A 15396-nucleotide genomic window follows, 5' to 3' on the forward strand; every position below is an offset into this window, starting at 1 on the left:
CACCCCTCCCCCCGCTCACCCCACTCTTCCCACCCTCTCCCCCTTCCCACATGGAAGCTTAATCTGAAAATATCAATGGAGGAAGGTGGGTCCCAGTGGCCTTAAGAGATGCAGAGGGCACAGTAGGTGTGCAGTCACTTCAGGTGCCAGGAAAACTTGCCACAAAACAGTCCATGGGGACTAGGTCCCTCTTCAGTATTTCTGGACAAAATAGCTACTTCCCCAACTGCCTGAAATGCAGGAGACCCGGGTTTGATCCCTGGGTCAGGAAGATCCCCTGGAGGAGGGCATGGCAACCCACTCCAGTGTTCTTGCCTGGAGAATCCCATGGACAGAGGAGCCTGGTGGGCTACAGTCCATGGGGTAGCAAGAGTTGGACACGACTTAGAGACTAAACCACCACAACCACCAAAGCCCATGAGCCTTGTAGACTCTCCTGCAGACACTTCCATGTGGAGAGGATGGGGCCCTGGGAGGAGTTGATGGGGGACTCAAAGCCTGCTTGGGCTTCTCCGTCAGTGGTGGGGATGGGGAGTCCAGCTCTCTGCCACACCGACACCCAGCCTTTCGGATGAGAGGACCCCCCTCCCCAGCTGCCTCCCCGTTCCCACTGCTCATGCAGAGCCGCCTGCCCTCTGCTATGAAGCTTGTTGCCCACTGTCTTCCATGCCCTGGGAATTTACCAGCAAGTTCTCATGGTGTTCCACCCCCTCCGCAAATCAATTTCCTCCTGGAGAGGGAACCCAGAGCTGGCTCACCTTATTTCTCCACCATATTTGCAGGTTGAGCGGATGAAGGGGGCTGAGAGAATGAAGCGCATGGTAAAGGGAGAAGGAGGGGGTCAGCTGTCCTCGGGGGTGGAGTTCTGGCCAAGTTCTTGTCCCTGCTCCCCTGCCTGGGCAGGGGCCCCTCTGCTCCTCAGCACCCTAGTGCAGGAGAGGACGAGGGACCACAGTTCTGTTAGGTGGGGAAAGCCACTGACCGCCCACTGCAAGGCAGATGGCACTGGGGTGGCCCAGGTAGACAGAGCCAGAGAAATGGAAGGAGAGGGGTGTATCTGGCACACAGAAGCTGGCGAGTAGGTGTTTAGGGGTGGATGAGTGAATGAGCGATGGCAGGGAGAGCCAGGCTGTCATGGGGCAAGCTGCCTGCTTTCGGGAGCAAGGCTGTAAGAAAGTCAGGTGCCCAGATCAAGAGGTGCAATTAACACTAAGCACAGATCTGGGGGTATAGCTCAGTGGTAGAGCATTTGACTGCAGATCAAGAGGTCCCTGGTTCAAGTCCAGGTGCCCCCTTGTTAACACTTTTTCTGTGACAAGTAGTAAATATAAAAAAATACAAAACCAATTAGGAAGCCCTGGGGTACTCCATAACGCACTGTTCAGTTGTGTCAGCTCGTTGTCACTCCATGGACTGTAGCCCACAGGCTCTTCTGTCCATGGAATTTCCCAGGCAAGGATACTGGAGGGGGGTGCCTTTTCCATTTCCAGGGGATCTTCCTGACCCAGGGATTGAACCCATGTCTCTTGTGTCTCCTGCACTGGCAGCTGGATTCTTTACCACTGTGCCACCTGGTTTCCTGGGGTACACCATAATGGTGTTCTAGTACACACGAAAGGGGTTCTTCGCATTACCTGGGCAAACCTGTGCACCTCCTCGTGTCTAGAATTAGACATTAGGGTTTTAATTAACTGGGGTTATGACTGGTTGCGCTGTGTCACAAGCCTTCCTCCACTGACAGTCGTGATGGCTGAGTCCCTCTCATTAGCAGTCCCCCTCACTGACTTCCGTAGTGTCTCCTGGGCTGATGAGCATAGTCTCCATGTGACGTCAGCCTCGAGCCTGTCTGAGCTCCAGACACACCTGACCCAGTTATGTGTCTGTGTTTTCACTCCTCCTTTGTCTGGAAAGCCTCTCCAGCTGCTTCTTCCAGCAAATTCCTCGCCCATTGCCTCTGGAAGCCCCTCCTGACTTCCCAGCTCTCACTTCCGGCTCCTACAGCTCTCTGCTTGGGCTTCCGCCACTCTTTGCAAATACTTCAGTTCATAGGCTCATCTTCTATTTGAATTAAGACTCTGAAGAACGGGAGCAATGTATTCATCTCTGTGGCCTCAACATGGACGATAGAGCCTGGCACCTAACACCTTCATGAGTGTCTGTTGAGTGAATGAACGAGTGAGTGAAACCATGAGCACCCTTCTTGAGTCCTCAGAGTATAGCAGAGGCACCGAGTCTGAGGTTCACTAAAGACCCAGAACCAACCAGTCTTGTCTTGATGCGAATGTGCTGGCTGAGGTAGAAACACTAGTATAGACTCAAATGACCTTTCCAGGTGTAAAGGGTGGTGCCATGACCATGGCCTGAGGAAGAGGAGGGCTGGAGGGGGGGAAATGGGAAAGTAGACTACAGCGGAGAAGACTTGCCACCTCCTGGGACGTGTGGAAACAGCAAAGTGAAGGCTAGGCACAGAGCCTGGCTGCAGTGCCAAGGGTGAAAAGGTGCTAATGCAAGGTCAGTCACAAGAGGGGGTATAGCTCAGGGGTAGAGCATTTGACTGCAGATCAAGAGGTCCCTGGTTCAAATCCAGGTGCCCCCTGCTTTGCTGACATTTTTCAGTTACTGAAGCAGAGGCTATAATTTCAGCCCCTTCCCTTCCTTCCCACATTGGAACATTAAATTGACATGCTATGTCTTGTTACAAAAATTCAGGGTTCACACTAGGACCAGCTCCAAGTATTCTCCCCTGACCATCATACAGACAGTAGATTAGGGGGTCATATTTCTCAGAAGAGGCTGAAGAAGTACTCTTCTTCAGGCGGCTGAAGCCCACCCCCAACTCCCCCAGGGGCTCTTGTCCTTCCTGGCAGGTGTGCAGACTGCACATTCTCATCTCCTCAGCCTCGCCGTAGCCTCCAGGCAGAAGGTTAGCTGTTTGCTCTTGCTGCTACCCCTTGAGAAGTATGGAGGGTGCTTATACATCTTCTAGTTTCCAGAGGTGACTGTAAAGATTGGAAAATCATGGTAAAAGCAAAACCTCTTTCCTCTCCCTGGGAATTTCTCGAGGTGTTGCTCCCACAACAGATTTGACCACTTCACCCTCCTTTTTCTCCTACCGCATTTTCTTTCTTTCTTTCTTTTTTTTCCTTTGATGAGGACTAATTTTAAAGTCTTTATTGAATTTGTCACAATACTATTTTTGTTTCATGTTTTGTTTTCTTGGCCATGAGGCATGTGGGATCTTAGTTCTCCTGATGGGATGGAACCCATGCCCCTGCATTGGAAGGCAAAGTCTTAACCACTGGACTCCCAGGGAAGTACCCCACACTTTATAGTTTTTTACTCTCAATCTGTATTTCCTTAGTGAGAATGCCTAGAAGTAGCTGTTCAGTTGCTAAGTCGTGTCCAACTCTTTGCAACCCCAAGGACTGCAGCACGCCAGGCTTTCCTGTCCTTCACCATCTCCTAAAGCTTGCTCAAACTCGTGTCCACTGAGTCAATGATGCCATCCAACCATCTCATCCTCTGTTGCTCCCTTCTCCTCTTGCCCTCATCATCAATCTTTTCCAGCATCAGGGTTTTTTCCAAAGAGTTGGCTCTTTGCATCAGGTGGCCAAAACAATGTATCTAAAAGTCCAGATGAAATTTTTAAGACATATAAATGGTATAAGGACCCATGTTAAAATTATATTTTCTTTTTTTACTACTAGCATGGAGAAATAGAATGGATTTTTGTTTACTCACCATGCTTCTGGCAAACTTGGTATTAATTTATTAGTTCTAATAGCATATCAGATTCTACGTCTATATTCACAATCATGTCTTTGGCAAATAATGATAGTATTAAAAAAATTCCAGTTGAACTTTTTGCTCCTTTATTGAACTGACTAGGAACTCTAGTTCTGTTATGCTGTGCCTCTCCTACTACTCCCTTAACTCGATTTCGGAAGGCTACATATGCTTATTGTTAAATGCATCATATTTCTCAGCACTGTCTCTTCACATCACTTGGTATGACTATGTGACGTCATTTCTCCTCTAATAGATTGACTATAAGCTCCAAGAAGGCAGGGATGGTGTGTTCTTTGTTTTCCATTTTACGTTTTTCATTGTATCTAGACAAAGTAGATGCTCAATGAATACTTATATGTTCAGGCAATGAATAAATGAGAAAAATGTTAGTAATGAAAAAAAAATCTTAGTAAAACAAAACAAAAGAATAAATGGTATAAAAGATTCCCTCGTAGCTCAGTCAGTAAAGAATCAGCCTGCAAAGCAGGAGACCTGGGTTCAGTTCCTGGGTCAGGAAGATCCCCTGGAGAAGGGAATGGTAACCCACTCCAGTGTTCTTCCCTGGGAAATCCCATGGACAGAGGAGCCTGGTGGGCCACAGTCCATGGGGTCACAAGGAGTCAGACATGACTGAGCGACTAAGCACAGCACAGCATTCCTTAATGCACAAGGTAATTTGAAGCACTCTTTCCTATGAAGACAAATTAAAAGGCTGGAAAACTATTAAAAGCAGCTCATTAAAAGAATCAAAGAGCTAACTTTAGACAGACAATGCGAGGTGGAGATTTGAAAATGATGGGAAAACAGGAAGGTAAAGCTCCAAACTACAGGCTGCTTTGGCCCTGAGTGTGAATTTTTCAGTCCAAAAGAGGCAACTGGGATGCTCATGGAACTTGTGGAAGCCTCTCAGGACCAGCGGGGTGAACGTCAGGATTCTGCCCCACCTGGAGTAGAGACACTGGGAGAAGCGTCTCTGTCTTTGGGCTGGGATCCTGAGTCAGGTGAACTGGAAGAAAACAGTCACTGCAAGAACTCACAGCTGGGAACTTCCCTGATGGTCTAGTGGTTAAGACTCTGACTCCAATGCAGGGGGCACAGGTTTGATCCCTGGTCAGGGAAACACAATCCCTTATGCTGTGTGACACCACCAAAAGTTTTTTTAAAATGAAGTTGAATTGTTTTGTTTCTTCAAGAAAAAAAGTCCTCAAGTTTTTATTTTAGATTCCACATATGATACCATACAGTATTTGTCTTTTCCTGCCTGGCTTATTTCACTTAGCACAAAGCCCTCCAGTTCCATCCATGTTATTGTGGACAGCAGGATTTCCTTCTTTCTAATGGCTGAATAATAATCCACTGTGTATATAGACATACCACATTTTCATTATCTGTTTATCCACTGACAGATACTAAATCACCATTTAGAGAAATACAGCTTTGAGGAATATACTAGAAAAGAAGAATAAACATAAATCAAGAATCCATCTAAAAAGTTAGGGGAAAAACTGGATTAAAGAATACTATGAGAAACAGAGGAAATACAGGAAAAGAAATCAATGAAATGGAAAACAAACACACAGCAGAGATGACTGCCAAAACCAAAAGTTTGCCTTTGAAGAGTAAAATTAACTTTTGATGAAACTGATAAGAAAAATAAGACAGCAGACAAAATTAACCAAAAGCAGGAATTAGAAAGAAAAGCTGCACAGTCTTTAGACTTCAAAATAATAATCATAGAACATTATGAAAACTAATGTACAGATTTTAAGTCTAACAAACCTGTACAAAGAACTTACCATGTGAAAGATACTATTTCATAGACTTAAAAAATACTAAATTTATTTATTCTCACAAAACTCCACAAACTAGGCTCTATTATTTTGCTCATTTGTATTATCATGCCCATTTTAAATATGACAAAGCTAAGACTGAAAGAGTTAAACATGTTTGCCAAGGTCACTCCGTTACAATCTAGAGTCTGAATCCATCCGTCATGTTTTAAGAATACAAGGACTTTATGATTACGTTATGTGGAAATTTAGCAAGTACTTTAAAAACACTACAACTTACCAAAGCTGACACAGGAAGAAACAGAAAAGATGACTAGTCCTCTAAGTCTTAAATAGTTATTTTATTAAAACAGTTATTTGAAATTCCCCCTCCCCCAAATTCAGATAAGGGTTTTACTGGTGAGTTTTATGACATACTTAATGAGAAATAACTTTATTTTTACATAAAAATCTTTCTAAGAATAGAAAAAATGTATATATTCTAAAATTTCTTTTGAGACTAGCACAAACTTGATACCAAAACCCAACAAGAACAGTATAAAAATATATGTCAATATCACACATAAACACAGGTGCTGTGCAAAAAAGTTTAATTATTGTCTAACTGAATCCACAAATATATCAAAATGAGTAGGTTAATATCTGGAATGAAAATTTGTGTTTAATTTTATAAAATACAATAAGTGTAATTCACCATGTTACTAGACTAAAGGAGAAAAATTATACGAGTATCTCAATAGATACAAAAAAGGTGTGGTTTTGAGAAAATTCTACATTGATCCATGATAAAAGAAGTTTTTTTGCAAACTAGAAATTGAAGTAAAATTCCTTAATGTGATAAAGACCATTTACAAAAAGTATAGTCCACAACATGTACTTAATGGTGCAATGTTGAAAACTTTTCATTTGAAATCAGAATAAAATAAGATATCCACCATCAACACATTAATTCAACATGATATTTGTGGTCCTAGTCATTATAATAAGGAAAGAAAAAGAGGAGAAATAAAGATTGGAAAGAAGAAATAGAAATTTCAAATTTCTTAGATGACATGATCATCTGCATAGGAAATCTAAAAGAATCAACAAAATATTAGAATTAATGAGTGCTTAGCAAGACTACCAATATATACCCTCCATTTCCATACCCCCTTTTGCTTGGCAAAATTACAACTTTTAGAATGATACACTAGAAATTTCTGCATGTAAACTTTAAAACTCTAAAGTTAGTATCTTCATCTTCTTCCCAGATGACATAAAGACATCTTAATTCTTGTCAGCGCTTTCCTAAAATATTATTGTTAGCCAGTATTTTCATTCTATCTTTTAAAAAAAAAGTGTATAAATTAAACATTAACATTCTTTGGGCAATGACTTTTAGATCTACTAGCATATCTACCAGTTTCATTGTTCAACATCCCTTTTGCATCTCAGAGCTCCCATATGGAATCATTTTTCTTTTCTCCAAAGCATGTATTTTAGAATTTTCTTTAGTGAGCGTCTGTTGGCCGTACGCTCTCCAACAGCTTGCGTCTGTTCGCAAAGAATGGTTTGGCTGCGAATAGAATTCTAAGCTGGCTGTTGTCTCCTCTCAACATATTGCTTGTGTTACTGCAGTAGCTTCTGGCTTCTTTTGCAATTGTTGAGAAGTCAGCCAGCAGTTCAGCTATTCTTCCTCTGTCGGTGATCTCAGATTTCTCTCTTGCTACCTTCAAAGGACAAAGTCCTCATCTTCAGCTAGGAGATCAGCGTACACACTGGATCTTGTGGAAGACCTGGGGAGGATCAGAGGAGGAGGACAAATGCATCATCTGAGCAGAGCTGCCTTGCAAGGGTCAGAGGGGTCTCCTCTGCACCTGCTACAGAAGCAAGAACCAGCAAGAGGAGAGAAAATTGGAACTCTCCCACTTTAAGTGACTAAAAGAGTAGGGGGCACCCAGATTTGAACTGGGGACCTCTTGATCTGCAGTCAAATGCTCTGCCCCTGAGCTATACCCCCTGCCCTGCTAGCCAGGTCCAATTAGCACCTTTGCCTGTGCTGCCACACCCCGAGCTGCCCGAGGTGCCCGTCAGGATGGGTTTGCTGGGTGGCCTGACCTGCTCTACTGCTAACTCACCTCCCTGCCCCAGTAGAACCAACAGGTTCCTTTCTCCCAGAGCTCATAACCTCTGCACTGTCAGTCCTGGAGGAGGGCGTAACCTGGGGAGCATTGCCCTGAGGCTGGAAGGACCAATAGAGGTTTTCATGCTGAGAGCCTGAAACCCAAAGTCCCCAGTGGCCTGGCCAAGCATACAACACCTTGGAGACAGGACACACACGGACCGGATATAGGTCAGAGGTCTCTGCACAATGCCACACCCTAGGACGCAGGCTGGCTTCTCTCTCGTTGCCCCAAATCTCCATAGCGTCAACCCTTTCACTGTTGGGTGAGATGAACTGTCGGAAGCAGTGACTGTCTCTAAGCTCTCAGTCCGCATTCCCATGTCCTGCTTTGGGATCTGGTCTCTGTAAACCTCTCTTGTCCTTTGCCAGCTGGCTGCCTGGTTGGTCCTGCCCCAGGGCTCTGGGGGACGCTGCTGGGCAAGAGTAGCTGTCCTTCCTGCCCGCTGGGTTCCTGTCTGTCTCACCTGGCAGTGACAGTCCATCCCAGAAGATTGCCGCCTGCAGATTGGTGCTCACAGGCCAGCTTTGTCTGGTCTCCCCAGGGACACTAGCACCTCCCTAGGGGTAGGAGTCCTGGATCTACAGAGATTCTCCCTGGACTTGTAAGACCAGACTTCATCCTCCTCTTACTGTGTCCACAGCCCGGGAGTGGGAGAGGCTTCTTGCAGATCCTCCCTCCCTGATACTTAGGCTTCCCCTCGCCCTGTCTGTTCTCTGATTTCTGATTCAATTTTGTCCCCCTCCCCAAAAAGATGTGTTGAATCCTAGCCTCCCAAACCTCAGAATGTGTCCTTACTCACAGAAGGGCATCAAAGATGTGGTTAGTTAAGACGAGATCACGGCGGATTCAAGTGGGCCCTTAATCGAGTCAGATGGAGTCCTTATAAGAAGAGGAGAGACACACGGGGAGAATGCAGCCATGTGAACACTGAGGCTGAGATTGGTGTGATGTGTCTACAAGCCAAGGGATGCTGAGGATTGCCAGCCACCACCAGATGCTAGGAGGAAGCCAGTTAGGTGCCTCCCTGAGAGTCTGCAGAGGGACCCCAGTCCTGGATTTCAGTCTTGTAGCCTCCATAACTGTGAGACAGTAAATGCTTATTGTTTAAAGCCATCTATTTTGTGGCACTTTGTTACAGCAGCCCTAGGAAACTGACACACAGAGTAGCAACTATTTATATTAAATTCTGTTAAAATGACCAGTGCAGTTTTTGTCTCTGGACTGGACCCTAGATAATACAGAATCTGAAACCACTAGGGCCCCAGGAAACAGGGGATGGGTTTGGTCTTGTCCTTGATCAAGGTAGTGCTGAGTGTCTGACTGGAGCCTGAATCATAAGGGTGGCCATCTGGGTATTCCAGCCGGGCTCTCCTTTGAGAGTGATCTCTAAGACTCCATAGTGTCAATTCAGCACAAGGAGGAAAAGGGAACTCTCAAAGGGGGCACCCGGACTTGAACCAGGGACCTCTTGATCTGCAGTCAAATGCTCTACCACTGAGCTATACCCCCAGGTAACAAAAGGAGTGTGTAATTACCAAAGTTCTTTACAATTCCACTCAGACAGGCTGCCATTCAGACTCAGGAGAGTCATCAGTCCTGCTCAACTGTACACGTCCCCCTTTATACCATAACCATCCTCTTTTTCCGAAAAGGACCATCATTTCTTGCCTCCGACTTGGAAGGTCCCTGAAGTCTCTACCTTAAGATGAAGCCCAGATGTTCAGCAGCAGCTTTTCAGTTGCAATCACTTTCAAATAACTTGTAATGTAGCTGAAGGTAGCTACATTCTGTAGGTCAGAAAGCTGACCCTCTCTCCCAGCTCACCTCCAGATTCCGTGTCTGTATAAGGCCCTTGAATTTTTGAACCGTTACTTCAGCCTTCAGTCTCATGTATCCTTCCCACCACCGCTCACTTCTCCTCCCTGTCTTTCCTTTAGCAATCCCCTGCCATCCACGCTGATGTCAATTTTCAGAACTTTTTGTGTCTTTGGGTTTCTCTCTCATTGCCCAGTCATCGTCTTTTGTGTCATTCCCCAAAGTGTTCCAGGGGCTTCGTTGATGCTAGGGCAGTGTGGGGTTGAAGGTAGAAGGACTCGATATTAACTCGATATTGGTGCCTAACAACACACCCTCAAACTTAGCGCCTTAGAGCAGTAAGTCTTCATCATATCATGCAAATTTCAGACTCTGGAATCTGGGTGTGGCTGAATTGGGCAATTCTGGTTCAGAGTCTCTCATGAGGCTGTGGATAAGATGTCAGCTGGGGCTGCAACAATCTGATGGTTCAATTGGGGTGGGAGGAGCCACTCTAACCTGCTCACTCACGACTGTTAGAAAAAAGGACTATTCCTCATGAGCTGTTGGCAGGAGGCCTGATTCCAACACAACAGGGCATCCTCATGACACAGCAACTGCCTTCCCCTGGCATCAATCTCATCCAAAAACACCCTCACAGACCCACCAAATTTGACCAGGTATCTGGGCACCCCGTGGCCCAGTCAAGTTGACACACAAAATTAACCGTCACATAGATAAGCATACATTTAGTTTTGTAAGAACTTACCAAACGGTTTTCCGGAGTGCTTGTCCCACTTTACATTCCTGCAGTACACAAGTGGCCCAGTTTGTCTGAATCCTCACCAGCGTTTGGTGCCATCACCTTTTTAATTTTGGTCATGCTCTAGGTGTGCAGCGACACTCCACTGTGGTTCCAGTTTGCGTTTCCCTGATGGGTAATGATGATGATGCTTCTTCAAGTGCTTCTTTGCCATCTGTATATCCTTTTCTCTGAAATGCCTGCCCATATGTTTTTGCCCATTTTCTAATTGGATTTTTTTGGTTGAATTTTGACCACTTCATGTATTTGAGGTACAAGTCCCATTTTTATTACTTCTATATTCAGTAACAGGATTTAGCGTTGTTCTCTGTATCTTTACTAAATCCAAATGGGGTAACACAGAATCTATTGTTCTGCGGGGCTCTTAGCTCCCCCAACATGGATCAAACCCAGGCCCCCTGCAGTGGAAGTGCAGAGTCCAACCCCTGGGAATTCCAGTAGCTTGAATTCTTTTGCACATGACATCATATTTTTGAGAGCTATCTTTGTTGCTCTTTTATCTGGTACATTGAACTTGTAGAACGAAAGTGTAATAGTAAAAGCAACTTCATTTTTGCTTTCACTATCCCTTTAAACTTTCTCAACGAGCTGTTTCTATTGCCCAAGTGACTTTTTAAACTTTAGTTGTGCCATGTGGCATGCAGAAACTTCCCTGACCAGCAGTGGAACCCCTGCCCCCTGCAGTGGAAGCGTGGGGTCCTCACCACTGGACTGCCAGGGAATTCCCCTGCCCAAGTGATTTAAAGATCATGCATAGGTAGCAGAAAGTCCTGCGGTTGCCTCCTGAATTCGTAATTAAAACGGCCAATCTCGAGAGTTCCCTGGTGGCCTAGTGGTTGGGGTGCTTTCAGTGCATGGCCAGTTCAATGAGATCCCACAAGCTGCGCGGTGCTGCTAAAAAAAGCTCCGCCTCCTGTAATAATCAATAACCTGAAGCCTTCTTCCTTCCGTTTTTTCCTTGGTCATTAACTCCACACCCAGGGATGAAACCTGGGCCTCTGCCCTGACTGCGCAGGGTCACTACCACTACACCACCAGGGGATTCCTGCAGGACTGCCTTCAACTTCTCTCCACCCCTAGAAGTGGGAGGAGCTGAGACATAGCCCTTCCTCTTTCTCCTCCTCCAGACTTCTTTCCTGGCCCAAGGAGTGGGGAGGAGGGAAGGGACAGAGGTGAGGAGAATGAGAAGGTTCTCCCTTGATCAGAACTGTAGTAAGATAATATTTGCTTTCCCTGGGCCTGGCAAGTATTTGAAATGACTCCTCCGGCGTTTCCATGAAATTCCTCCCAGGCCTCCATCGGGACCATTCCACTGCTCCCGTGACCTGGCAAAGCATTCTTCTCCTGGCGTTCCACGACCTGTGTTGCTCAGACTCTCTCTGCTGGGGCCTGTGATCATCCTTGCACAGAATTTGATTTGCTGCAAAAAGGCTGTCTCCTGCATGGCCTGGGGGAAAATACTCTGGTGCCTTCTATTTCCACCCATTCCAGTCAAACAAGCGCATTCCCAAGAGCAGTCGGCTCCTCTCCACCTGCAGAGCTTTGTGCTGGACACACCTCACTGCAAACCCCAACTCTGGGATACGTGGACCAAGGCATTGAGCGGACCTTGTGAAGCCCCTTAGCTAGACTTAAGGATGATCTTCAGGACTCAACTCTTCAGAAAAGTGTTCCTCACCAATGCTCTGACCTACTGCAACCTGACCCTCTCACACCCACAGGGTGGAGACTCACCTGGTTATCAGTCCTGACGTTCAGGACCGGTTTCACTCCTGCCCTTGGGACCTAATACCTATTGTCTCTTGGTCACTCAGTTTAAACTTCCTTTTAAGTGTTTTATTTTCTACATTATTAGAATTCAGGAAGTTTTATTTATCTATTCTACTATTAAAGGACACTGAGGAAGGCTTTCTTATCTCTCCTTGCTATTCTTTGGAACTCTGCATTCAAATGGGAGAGTTCCAAAGAATAGCAAGGAGAGATAAAAAAGCCTTCCTCAGCGATCAATGCAAAGAAATAGAGGAAAACAACAGAATGGGAAAGACTAGAGATTTCTTCAAGAAAATTAGAGATACCAAGGGAACATTTCATGCAAAGATGGGCTCGATAAAGGACAGAAATGGTATGGACCTAATAGAAGCAGAAGATATTAAGAAGAGGTGGCAAGAATACACAGAAGAACTGTACAAAAGAGATCTTCATGACCCAGATAATCACGATGGTGTGATCACTCACCTAGAGCCAGACATCCTGGAATGTGAAGTCAAGTAGGCCTTAGAAAGCATCACTATGAACAAAGCTAGTGGATGGTGATGGAATTCCAGTTGAGCTATTTCAATCCTGAAAGATGATGCTGTGAAAGTGCTGCACTCAACATGCCAGCAAATATGGAAAACTCAGCAGTGGCCACAGGACTGGAAAAGGTCAGTTTTCATTCCAATCCCAAAGAAAGGCAATGCCAAAGAATGCTCAAACTACCACACAATTGCACTCATCTCACACGTTAGTAAAGTCATGTCAAAATTCTCCAAGCCAGGTTTCAGCAATATGTGAACTGTGAACTTCCATCTGGTTTTAGAAAAGGCAGAGGAACCAGAGATCAAATAGCCAACACCTGCTGGATCATCAAAAAAGCAAGAGAGTTCCAGAAAAACATCTATTTCTGCTTTATTGACTATGCCAAAGCCTTTGACTGTGTGGATCACAATAAACTGGAAAATTCTGAAAGAGATGGGAATACCAGACCACCTGACCTGCCTCTTGAGAAACCTATATGCAGGTCAGGAAGCAACAGTTAGAACTGGACATGGACCAACAGACTGGTTCCAAATAGGAAAAGGAGTACGTCAAGGCTGTATATTGTCACCCTGCTTATTTAACTTATATGCAGAGTACCTCATGAGAAACGCTGGGCTGGAAAAAGCACAAGTTGGAGTCAAGATTGCCAGGAGAAATATCAATAACCTCAGATATGCAGATGACACCACCCTTATGGCAGAAAGTGAAGAGGAACTAAAAAGCCTCTTGATGAAAGTGAAAGAGGAGAGTGAAAAAGTTGGCTTAAAGCTCAACATTCAGAAAACGAAGATCATAGCATCTGGTCCCATCACTTCATGGGAAATAGATGGGTAAACAGTGGAAACAGTGTCAGACTTTATTTTTTTGGGCTGCAGATGGTGATTGCAGCCATGAAATTAAAAGACGCTTACTTCTTGGAAGGAAAGTTATGACCAACCTAGATAGCATATTCATTCAAAGCAGAGACATTACTTTGCCAACAAAGGTCCATCTAGTCAAGGCTATGGTTTTTCCAGTGGTCATGTATGGATGTGAGAGTTGGACTGTGAAGAAGGCTGAGCGCCGAAGAATTGATGCTTTTGAACTGTGGTGTTGGAGAAGACTCTTGAGAGTCCCTTGGACTGCAAGGAGATCCAACCAGTCCATCCTAAAGGAGACCAGTCCTGGGTGTTCATTGGAAGGACTGATGCTGAGGCTGAAACTCCAGGACTTTGGCCACTTCATGAGAAGAGTTGACTCATTGGAAAAGACCCTGATGCTGGGAGGGATTGGGGACAGGAAGAGAATGGGATGACAGAGGATGAGATGGCTGGATGGCATCACCGACTCGATGCACATGAGTTTGGGTGAACTTGGGAGTTGGTGATGGACAGGGAGGCCTGGCGTGCTGCGATTCATGGGGTCTCAAAGAGTCTGACATGACTGAGCAACTGAACTGAACTGAACTGAACTGAACTGATTTAAGGACACACTAAGAATGTTTCTTTTTTTTTGCACATTAATGATAGTGCTGCAATGAACATCTTTGTACATATCTCCTGATGCATTTATGTAGAACTTCTCAAGGGAAAATACCCACAAATGAAATATCTGAATTTTACACACACTTATAATTTTATGATTACAGTTTTATGTAGTTTAATATTTATTTTACTATTTTTATTGCCAAGACTTTCTCCATGAGTGTAGCAATTATATTCACATTGTTAGCGAATGAAAATACCATTGTCCTCCTCACCAGTTTTTGATCTAGTTAGACTTCAACTTATCCTAAATTATGAAAGAGGGTAAAAATGGTGCTTCTTTATCATTTTAACCACTTTCCATTTCTTTGATGTCTAGCAATGTTGAGCATCTTTTCCTGTGTTTATTTGTCATAAAGATACCTCTTCTGTGGGGACTTCCCTGGCGGTCCAGTACGTAAGACTCCTCATTCGCAACGCAGGAGACCTAGGTTCTATCCCTGATCCTGCATGCTGCAACCAAGACCCATCCCAGCCAAAATAAATAAATAAACAAATAAAACATTTTAAAAAATCCCTGTTCTGTGAACTACTTATTCTGTCTTTGTCCATTTTTCTATTGGGCTAACTTTTTTTTTTTTTCCCTGATGGCTCTATAGGAATTCTTATCTTTTAAAATAATTACAAAAATTTAAATGGTGGTAAAAAGCACATGAAAGTTACCATCTTAACCATTTTAAAGTGTACAGTTCAAGAGTGTTAAGCATATTCATAATATTTTGCAAACGATCTCCACAAACTCTTCATCTTGCTTATATTCTAGTGCATATCTATTCTCTAATCATGTGTGTTACAAAATTCAGAGTCTCTTGTTTAAGGAATGTTTTGTCATATAAAAATGTAAATTTTGATACAGCCAAATTTATCTTTTACAGTTTGTGATTTTGAAGTTGTGTTTAAGAAAGCCTTCCCTGAGTTATACATATATTATAAACAATGTTTGTGGGCCTCCCTTACAAAATTTGTACATTGAAATCTAATCCCTATGTGTTGATATTTGGAGGTGGGGCCTTAGAGAGGTGATTAGGTCGTGACGGTGGAGCCCTCCTGAAAGGGATTAGTGCCCTTAGGAAAGAGACCCAGGAGAGCTCTTTTGTTCCCTCTGCCACTTGAGAACACAGCAAGAACACAGCCACCTACGAACCAGAAGGAGGGTTATCACCGGATGCCAAACATGAGGGCACCTTGGTCTTGGACCTCCCGACCTCCAGACC

At 44.5% G+C, this 15396-nt stretch overlaps 4 non-coding genes across 4 annotated transcripts; 2 read left to right on the plus strand and 2 right to left on the minus strand.

Annotated features, from left to right (window-relative positions):
- The first annotated feature begins 1223 nt into the window (after nt 1-1223).
- On the plus strand, nt 1224-1295 carry TRNAC-GCA (transfer RNA cysteine (anticodon GCA)). The gene has a single exon. It is a non-coding gene; the product is annotated as a tRNA-Cys (tRNA).
- Nucleotides 1296-2524: 1229 nt separating this feature from the next.
- On the plus strand, nt 2525-2596 carry TRNAC-GCA (transfer RNA cysteine (anticodon GCA)). The gene has a single exon. It is a non-coding gene; the product is annotated as a tRNA-Cys (tRNA).
- Nucleotides 2597-7506: 4910 nt separating this feature from the next.
- TRNAC-GCA (transfer RNA cysteine (anticodon GCA)) lies at nt 7507-7578 on the minus strand. Its single transcript has one exon. It is a non-coding gene; the product is annotated as a tRNA-Cys (tRNA).
- A 1603-nt stretch (nt 7579-9181) lies between these two features.
- Nucleotides 9182-9253, minus strand: TRNAC-GCA (transfer RNA cysteine (anticodon GCA)). The gene has a single exon. It is a non-coding gene; the product is annotated as a tRNA-Cys (tRNA).
- Nucleotides 9254-15396: the final 6143 nt, after the last annotated feature.

This window comes from Bos mutus, chromosome 4 (assembly GCF_027580195.1).
Source record: "Bos mutus isolate GX-2022 chromosome 4, NWIPB_WYAK_1.1, whole genome shotgun sequence".
Classification (NCBI taxonomy): domain Eukaryota; kingdom Metazoa; phylum Chordata; class Mammalia; order Artiodactyla; family Bovidae; genus Bos; species Bos mutus.